The 10,395-nt window shown below is 42.1% G+C and overlaps 1 non-coding gene across 1 annotated transcript; it reads left to right on the forward strand.

Annotated features, from left to right (window-relative positions):
• The first annotated feature begins 2,942 nt into the window (after positions 1–2,942).
• On the forward strand, positions 2,943–3,049 carry LOC122479201. The gene has a single exon (XR_006296268.1). It is a non-coding gene; the product is annotated as a U6 spliceosomal RNA (small nuclear RNA).
• Positions 3,050–10,395: the final 7,346 nt, after the last annotated feature.

Below are 10,395 nucleotides of genomic sequence, written 5' to 3' on the forward strand. Positions count from 1 at the left end.
GTGAGCAGACCTGAATATTACTATAAAGCAACATTTTGTTGATTTTTTTTTGTGCCACTGACGACCTGAGCCCCTTCTTAAGAGCACCTGAATCTCCTTGTAGAGAATCACGTCATCCCTGCTGTGGGGGCATCTTGGTAGGAGCCCAGCCCCTGCCTCCCACTAATTCCTGGTGTCAGATTCATTCTCTGTCCTCCGCAGTAAGGGAGCTGGCATGTAACCCAAACTTGGCTGATTCATCTCCCGTGGGACTTTGAATTTGGAGCCAGCAACATTCCCAATCTCGAGGGAAAGCATTTAGGCTTTCTCCATTATATAAGATGTTCGCTATGGGGTTTTTTTTTTTTATAGATGCCCTTTAACAGGTTGAGAAAGTTCCTTCTATTCCTGTTTTGTTCAGTATTTTTTTTTTATCATGAAAGTGAGTTGAATTTTGTCAAGTGCTTTTTTTTAAGTCTATCGAGATGATCATGTGGTTTTTATCCTATTTTCTACTAATATGATATATCATATTGATCTATTTTTAGATGTTAAACCAATGGTTTGGGTTGATCTCAGCCCATTAGCAGGGATGCTATCAGGTAGGAACGCCTGGGACACTCACCTGGGCCTGTTCTATGCCCTGCAGCCCCCCACAGACACTTCCAGATGAATGCTGTGCCTGGATTGGTCCTTGTGGTTCTTATTATGATTACAATGGGGTAAATTGCTACAAGGCTTTATGCCAATGATTGATATTAAAATTTATTTGGTGTCACATGTATTTTATTTTCTAACTGCGAGATTTGCTAATTTACGTATGTTTAAGCCTAGTGAATCGGCATCCGTGAGCTGATTCACCAATACCTTATTTTTTGCCAAGCTGGGTAGCAGAGAACTGTGTGGGTGTCCATGCGTGTCTCAAACACTTAAAAGGAATAAATGTTGAATGATGATGTGCCAAGAGATATTATCCTGGAAAGATTTCATGAAAGAGGTGGAATTTAAGCAGCCATTTGAAAGAAAAAAAGAAACACACTACAGAGGATCATTTATGTAGCAAGTGAGATCTATGTTAATTTCCCTAACTGTTGATTTGGCGCTTTTGCAAGCTGAACCGCTTTGGAAGCACCCATCTGTCTGAGTCTAAATACCAGAGAATCACCTTTCCCGAAGAACCTCCCTCGCTGGTGTCCATCTGGGCCATCTGAGTAACAGATTGCTAATACAACCTGATTTGACAGGAGCTATTTTGAAAATGGCTGTGCTTGTCTCATCCAAGGTGACGACCTACTTCTCCACCAATGACTGTAACCATGTTTCTTGGGTTCTTCACCCCTTGCCCAAATTTGTGTCATTTATTATTTCAATTTAAAATGCTGCACTTTTCCAGGGCACCTGGGTAGTTCAGTCGGTGGAGCGGCTGACTCTTGATTTCGGCTCAGGCCATGATCCCAGCAGGGTCATGGGACTGAGCCCCACGAGCCTGCTTAAGAGCCTTTCTCACCCCTCTATCCCTCTCCCCCCTTCACTTTCTTTCCTTCTGTCTCTAAAAAAGGTAAAAATAAAACAATAAAACGTGGCATTTTCCATTTCTCGAGAGTCATTATAATGTTATCATCACTGGTAAAAATGAATCATCTTAACTCCTTTTGCTGTGTCTCTCCAAAGAGCATATCCCGGGGACTCAACCTGGAGACACAGGGTGTCAAAGATCTTGAAGTTACAGAGAAGGAGAAAATAGTAAGTACCTTACTGGCATTTCATTTATAGCATTATTAGTCTTTATTTTAAAAATAGTGGCAAATGACAGCATGAAATCATCACAAGCAGGGACCACAAAAGGTACAGATATAGCAGGACTTCAGAGCCGCAGTCGAATATTTGGGGGCAGTGTTTATTCCAGTATGTTCTGTTTACATATTAAGTTTCTAACAAGAAAAGCATTCGTTAGTGAATTTCCTCTGTACCGTTGTAACAGTTTCCTTGTTGGTTCAATCAGGTGTTCACCAGGTCAAGTAAGTCCTCCTATTCTACCTGCTTGTCCCTCTCACATCGTGCCCCCCCCCCTCCATATGCCCCCTGTCCGCACCCCGGCTCCAGCCCCTGGCCCTCTCACATGCCCTTCTCAGCGGCTTGTGCTCAATGTCTGTGCTCAGCACCAGCGTGCTGGAAGCCGGTTACGTCTCCGCAGCAGGCTGCTCTCCGACGTGGCCCTGAGCAGTCTGGTGTTCCACGCAATTACAAACAGATCTTTGTGTATCAGAGATTTTCTTTCTCTGTTTCTTTTTACCAAATATTGCAAGAGCATGACTAAGAGAAAGCTAAAGCGATTTGATTTCGCTAGACTTTTGAAAAGTGTGGCTTGAGATTTCATTTACTGGATTTTTTTTCTTCTCTGCTCCCTCCCTTTCTTTCCTTCTTTCCTTTTTTATCTTTTGTGGCGGTGGTGGTTTTTGTTATCTTGATTTGGTTCTGGCTTAGGTTTGTCCTGGCAACATTTGAAGATCACACTCATTTGTTGATAGAACAACAATAAAATTTACTGCCCAGGAAGATCTGGGCAGTGAACTGGGGAAAGAAAGCAGCGGTCTAGAGATGAAGGGATCGAATTCTTCCCTTGGCCATGCTACGGATTCGCTCTATGACTTGTATTAAGCTTTGGAGCCCCTCTGGACTTCGTGTACAAAATCAGATGGTGGAAACTGATTCTCTTCCAGATCTTTCTTGACTTCAGCATTCTATGAATTGAAAACCAGATTGTCACAAACATCTAAAAACACTCCCGCAAACCTGTAAGAAAGGGATTTTGAGAAAAATGGCAGGTTAACTGTACATTTCCAGACCCTCCAATCTCCCACCTCCTCGCTAAGGCCGCCCAACAACTGAGAAAAGTAAGACGTGACAGCAGGTGTCCACGGCTGGGGCATCATCTTTTTAATGCTTTAAAATACAGACAGATCGTGCTCACTTCGGCAGCACATATCCTAAAATTGGACCGACACAGAGAAGATTAGAGTGGACCCTGCACAAGGATGACACACAAGTTTGTGAAGCCTTTCATATTTTTTACGTATATACAATGGAATACTGCTCAGCGATGAAAAATAACGAAATCTTGTCATTTGCAACAACGTGGATGGGACTAGAGTGTATTCTGCTAAGCAAAATAAGTCAGAGGAAGACAGATATCATATGATTTCACTCCTATATGGAATTTGAGAAACAAAACAGATGAACATAGGGGAAGGGAAGGAGAAGTAAGATAAACACAGAGAGGAAGGCAAACCATAAGAGACTTAAATACAGAGAACAAACTGAGGGTTGCTGGGGGTGGGAGGTGGGTTAAATGGGTGATGGGCATTAAGGAGGGCACTTGTTGGGATGAGTACTGGGTGTCATATGTAAGAGATAAATCACTGGGTTCTACTCCTGAAGCCAATACCACACTGTACGTTAACTAACTTGCATATAAAATAAAATAAAATAAAATAAAATAAAATAAAATAAAGACAGGGATCTTCCCACCACAAAAACAGCAAAGTCCCCCCTCCACTGTCAGACTAATTCGCCAACTCATTCACCATTTCCTGCCAGTTCACCACTTGCCATGGTTTTTAACAGCCTGACTTTGGTCCTGCCCACGAGCGGGCAGGAAGGGAGGCAGGGCGGGCAGGCTGCCTAAGAACAGGTGGTTTCTTTTGAAGTAGAACCAGCAGACAAGACCGGGGAAAATTTTAATAAGTACATAAAAATAACTTTGGAGATGTAATTGGAGCCAAAAGAAGACTTTCAGAAGTTCAAATTCTGATTTACAAATTTAAATGTATTTAAATATATTTTTATTTTGGAGAGAGAGCCAGAGAGGGGCAGAGAGAGAGGGAGACAGAGAATCCTAAGCAGGTTCCCTGCTTTCCATCCAATCTCTGCGCAAAGTGTGAGAGAGGGAGGCAGAGATTGGATGCGGGGCTGGATCGGAAGACCCTGAGGTCATGACCTAAAGTGAAATCAAGAGTCAGACACTCAACCAACTGAGCCAGCCGGGTGCCCCTGATTTACAAACTTAGAAATTCAGCAGACATGGGGCATCCAGGTGGCTCAGTTAAGCATCCAACTCCTGATTCAGCTCAGGTCATGATCTCAGGTCCGGGCGTTCGAGCCCAACATGTGGCTCTGAGCTGACAGTGTGGAGCTTGCTTAGGATTTTCTCTCTCTCCCTCTCTCTTTTTCCCTTCCCTACTCATACTCTGTCTGTTTCTCTCTCTCTCTCTCTCTCTCAAAATAAATAAATAAACATGAAAAAAGTATATAAACAGCAGACATGAGAAGTACAGTGGTCAATGCTGAGAGCTGAACTGGGATTTGGGGAGAAGAAAGGGAAAAAGTAGCTGAGTACATTGAGCAAAATACAAAGTAACAGAAAATATGAATGAAGAGATAAGAATGAACCTGGCCTAGAGATTTATTATGTGAATAATAGAGTTTCCGAGGGAGAAAAAGCACTGGATGGAGAAAAAGTAATGCTTGTATAAGCATATAAGAAAACTTCCCTAAGCCAGAGAGAGACTATTTTCTGTTACAAGGTGCTCGCCAATTCCCAGGCAAAATGAGAACAGACATATATCTGGCCATACATCATTGAAATCTCTGAACCCTGAGAATGGAGAAAACACATTTCAGACAGACAAAACGGTACTTGCATAAAAAGAGAATCTAGGCTAGCACCAAATGTCTCATTTGCAGGCTTGGGGTAGAAAAGGGCTGTGATCTGGGAACTGTGCACAGAGGCATACATTCAGATGTGAGGGCAAAAGAGGGGTATTTTGGGTTGTTCAAGAATTCAGAAATATATCGCCCTCATTCCATTACCAAGGAAACTACACGACACTCCAATAAAAGGAAAAATTAATTCAATTCTAAGACTTCACAACGGGGGGGGGGGGGAGTAAAAATACCAAAAAATTGTGACAAGCATACATATACCTACAAAATGTATAATTTAAATTGATAAGGCATAATGCAAATGAGTACAAACAATATATATTTTGTTGTGCCCTCTCTCTTCCTTCCTTCTTTTTTCTTCAAGCATGTATTTATATCAATATGAACTGATAGACTCTTACTTTACCCTTTTTGTTATAATGCAACACTACTTTAAAAAAATCTTCTTGGGGCGCCTGGGTGGCGCAGTCGGTTAAGCGTCCGACTTCAGCCAGGTCACGATCTCGCGGCCCGTGAGTTCGAGCCCCGCGTCGGGCTCTGGGCTGATGGCTCGGAGCCTGTTTCTGATTCTGTGTCTGCCTCTCTCTCTAACCCTCCCCCGTTCATGCTCTGTCTCTCTCTGTCCCAGAAATAAATAAACGTTGAAAAAAAAATTAAAAAAAAAATCTTCTTGCTCAAATTGTTCTTACGTGTGTACAGGAAGGAAGGAGGGAGGGAGGAAGGGAGAAAGGAAGGAAGGGAGAACCAAGAAAGAATCCAAGTACCTTTCAGTAACACAGTATTTGCCTATATTGCCTCATTTGGGGGCATTGGTGGGGGGTCAACAATTGAAAATAAATCTTGAGGGGTACCTGGGTGGCTTAGTCAGTTAAGCCTCCAATTTAGGCTCAGGTCATGATCTCACGGTCTGTGAGTTCCAGCCCCACATCGGGCTCTGTGCCGACAGCTCGGAGCCTGGAGCCTGCTTCGGATTCTGTGTCTCCCTCTCTCTCTGACCCTCCCCCACTCACGCTCTGTCTCTCACTCCTTCACAAATACATAAACATTGAAAAATAAATTAATTAAAAAAAGAAAAGAAATCCTGAACGCTTTTTAGCGATTTGCTTACTTTAGCAGCATGGACAAAGTAATTCTGAAACTACTGTAGCTGTATGGGAACTGAGGAAATGACTACACCTGCTGATATTGTTGGAAGCCTAGTTCTCACGGTGGAGGAAGGACACACAAATCTGACTCCCGCTGCCAAATCTGAGATGATTCAAGCATCAAAATAATTAAGTACGGTACTGAATTACAAGCCATTGAAAACCTAGGGATTAATCAGTCTGTGCCCATAGATTAGGTAGGTAGATAGATAGATAGATAGATAGATTAGATAGATAGAATTAGGGCTCTCCTTCCAGCTAAATGTCAAGTGCTCACTGGTAAATGTGTAGGGCGTGATAGCGCTGGAAAAATCGCTACTTTGCGAACAGCATGAGGAATGACTGGATCGGGCAAGAATCACCAGTGGATGATAAATCTAGGGGGGAGTTTCGATGGGCAGCAGGAGGGCTGCATGACAATAAGGTATATCACTCCAGACTGCTTATTAGTTGCAAGGGAGAGAAAGGAAAACCATAATGATAGAGTGGAGAATCAGTCAACAGCCTGCGTAGGTGATCAAAATTCACATCAGCAGTGGAGGGCAGGTAGATGTTGTGTGAGGGCACACAAGGTAAACTGAGGAAGACACAGCTCACTTGTTGGGAATGAGATGAGGGCGCGTGACCTGAATCAATCATGACTGAATAATCAGAAAAGCACAGAACAACATGATAACAATAGAAACAACATCATATATTTTTAAATGTCAGGGGAAACTGTACTCTTATAAAACGTGACTCTCTTCCAAAGAAGACACCCAGATGGCCAACAGACACATGAAAAGATGCTGAACATCACTCGTCGTCAAGGAAATACAAATCAAAACCACAGTGAGGTGTCACCTCACACCTGTCAGAATGGTTAAAACCAAAAACACAAGAAACAAGTGTTGGCTAGGATGTGGAGCAAAGGAAACCTTCGTGCCCTGTTGGTGGGAATGCAAACCAGTGCAGCCACTGTGGAAAACAGTATGGAGGATTCCTCAAAAAATTAAAAATAGAATTACAATATGATCCTGTAATCCATTATTGGGTGTTTACCCAAAGAAAATGAAAACACGAATCCCAAAAGACATATGCACCCCTATGTTTACTGCAGAATTATTTACAATAGCCAAGGCATGGAAGCTCCCAAGTGCCCATCTGTAAGTAAATGGATGAGGAAGAGGCTATATATATATACACACACACACATACACACACACACACACACACACACACATATATATATACACATACATACATATAGGAATATTACTCGGCCATGAAAAAGAATGACATCTTGCCATTTGCAACAACAGGGATGGACCTAGAAGGTATATAGTTGAGTGAAATAAGTCAGACAGAGAAAGATAAATATCATAAAATTTCACACATGTGTGGAATTTAAGAAGTAAAACAAATGAACAAAGGTAAAACAACATAAACAAAAAAAACCCCAGACTCAAATACAAAGAACAAACTGGTCGTTACCAGAGGGGAAGGGGGGGGGGGATGGATAAAATAGGTGAAGGGAATTAGCACATTTGTCATGATGAGCACTGAGTAATGTACACAATTGTTGAAATTGATATAACCCTGAACATTAATTACTCTTCAATTTAAAAAATGTGAATGCCATAAAATACCAAGTAAGGCTGTAGAGATTTCCAGACCAAAGGAAGCTAAAGAGGCACAACCAAAAGTGACACTTAGCCTTAGACATGGCCTTTCCCTGGAGGGTGGGACTGCCATAAAAAGCATTATTAGGTCAACGGACAAAAATATTAACTCTACATTAAATTAAATTATTATAACAAAATGTCTGAAATTATAATTATACTATGGAAATTGTAAGAGAATATCACTCTTCTTAGGAAGTACACACAAAGTGTTTAGGGATAAGAGTAGCTATTCGGGGGGGGGGCACTGGGTGGCTCAGTCAGTTAAGCGTCTGACTTTGGCTCAGGTAGTGATCTCACAGTTCATGAGTTTGAGCCCCACATCAGGCTCTGTGCTGACAGCTCGGAGCCTGGAGCCTGCTTTGGATTCTGTGACTCCCTCTCTCTCTGCCCCTCCCACACTTGCACTCTGTCTCTCTCTGACTCTCAAAAATAAATAAATGTAAAAATAATTTTTTAAAAGTAGATATAAGGGTATATATGTAACTTACCCTGAAAAGATATAATTACATCTGTGTGTGTGTGTGTGTGTGTGTGTAGAAAGTAAATAGAGGTTAGAGGAAATTGGGGTAAAATGTTAATAGGTAAGTCTGACAAAGAGCATTGTAGATGTCCTTTGTACTAGTTTTGTTTTTCTAATCGTATAATTGCTTTAAAAAAAAAAGCGTAAAGAATCCACAACGACGAATTCTAATTTTATCAACAAGATATAAGGGTCAGGAATGGGAGAATGAATACATAAGAGAGCAAAAGTATTCCTAATGTCCCAGTTAGGTTGGTAGGGAGGACAAGAATGCTGTTAAACCTTTAGAGGGTCAAGGGGACTCTGTGATTCCAGCACACTGATGGAGATTTCCAACTTTAAGGAGGAGGCAAAACATAAGAGCTATATAGTAAAAGTGTATCGCTTGAGACAAAGCAGGGCGGGGAAAAGAACTTAAAAAATGAATGTCTTGATTAACCCAGATGAAATGTGAAAAGAGGAAAAGCATGAACAACAATATATTTAATAAATGGTTAAATATAAAGTAAGAAGGAAGGTAAGAAATCATACTATCAGAATGGATGTGAAGGGGTTGAAATCCAGTATCAGATGATAGGACTCTCAGACTGGGTTAAGAAATAATATCAAGCCATATGCTCTTTACAAAACACATATTTTAAATTCTTCCTGGAAAGTTTGAAAATTAAGGGACAGGTAAATATAAATCAGGCATATGCAAACCAAATACTTTCCAGCGAAAGGAAATTCAAAAGCAATCATTTTGATATTGGCTGTAGGAGAGCCACACGGGTTTGCAAACGATGAGGGATCATTTTAACCCTCTCCATCTTCTGTCTACACTTTGGAAGGATGGCATTGTTTCCTTAGCAACCCACTTGAAAGGAAGAGCTTGCTCCGCCATGAATAACATCAATGATGGCTGTCACAGGCCATAATTTGGAAGCTCTCTCTTTAAATGTCGAACTTAACCTAATGAGGTCCTATTCCTGAAGACATTCGGATTTTTTTTTTTTTTAACAGAAAGAAATACAAATGCCTGATTTAGGGGGAGTTTGTACTAGTGAAGTCATATCTTCATTCACGCTGAAGAACAGATAAGATGGCGTCAAATGATGGTGAATCCACTAACATTATGGATGCTAAAAACTTCCAGGTATTCTTTGTTAAGTCGCTACAAAGTGAGTAGTGGACCCCCTACCGGACAGTCCCAGGAAAGGCTTTGTGGACGAACGTCTTTCTCCACGCCTGAGTTTCTGCTGCCACCTACAGTCCAGTCTGGGCACAGCACTTTGCCCTTCGTGCTATTTTTCACAGTTGCCACAAGATCCCTTAAACATTGTATTTGCTGACTCTTGCACAATGGGTATGGTCTGTATCCAGGCCAGGACCTGCAGACATACATCTACATGTCAGGGAGAAAAATGATACAATTAATTCGTACCAGGAACAGCTTCCCTTGCGAGGCCCTGAGATGATCTCTGAGTCACACATGCCAGCATTAACATTCTCACCCAGGAAATTCCACTTCGTCAACGCTCACCCCTGCTTCTCCCCTCCTGGATTAGCCGGAGGTTGAGATGAGGACCCACCCAGCCCGCACTGTCACTCCAGTGGAAATAAGAATGATAATATTCACAAGAAACACCAGCATTTCTTTCATGCTTCCTGTGTGCCAAGGCACCTTGCCTGTGTATGACCCCATTTATTCTTCATGATACAATAAGAGAGTCATTCTTATCCCCCCCCCCCTTTTTTTATGGACGAGGAAACAACTCAAGGCTCAGAAAAATCAAGTTGCTTGTCCAAACAACTAATAGAACTAACAAGTGGTAAGCCCCAGGTTTAAACCCAAATCTGTGGTTCGAAGTCAACAATTCTCAGGGTTCCTGGGTGGCTCAGTCGGTTAAGCGTCCGACTCTTGATTTTGGCTCAGGTTATGATCTCAGGGTCTTGAATTCGAGGCCCACATTGAGCTCTGTGCTGGCAGCGTGGAGCCTGCTTGGGATCCTCTCTCTCTCCTCTCTCTGCCCCTCCCCACCTCTCTCTCTCTCTCTCAAAATAAATAAATAAACTTTAAAAACATCTTTACACTATGACATGCTTGATTTGCTCAAGCATACGGGAAGATCACCCCCACAGGTATCTTTTGGGAGTGCCCCATTCCCAAAAACTCTAGAGCAACTGAGCATATGAAATTGCTAAGTTCTTGAAAAGTCAAATGAGTAAAATGGCCATATTAGGTGAGCACGCTAGCTTCAGTGAGCTGTTCACCTGGTAAAAGAGATTGCCGCACCTCCCTTCCTTCCTCCCTTCCTTCCTCCCTCCCTCCCTTCCTTCCTTCCTTCCTTCCTTCCTTCCTTCCTTCCTCCCCCCATTCATTCAT

The sequence above is a fragment of the Prionailurus bengalensis genome, chromosome B1, assembly GCF_016509475.1.
Source record: "Prionailurus bengalensis isolate Pbe53 chromosome B1, Fcat_Pben_1.1_paternal_pri, whole genome shotgun sequence".
NCBI classification, from domain to species: Eukaryota; Metazoa; Chordata; class Mammalia; order Carnivora; family Felidae; genus Prionailurus; species Prionailurus bengalensis.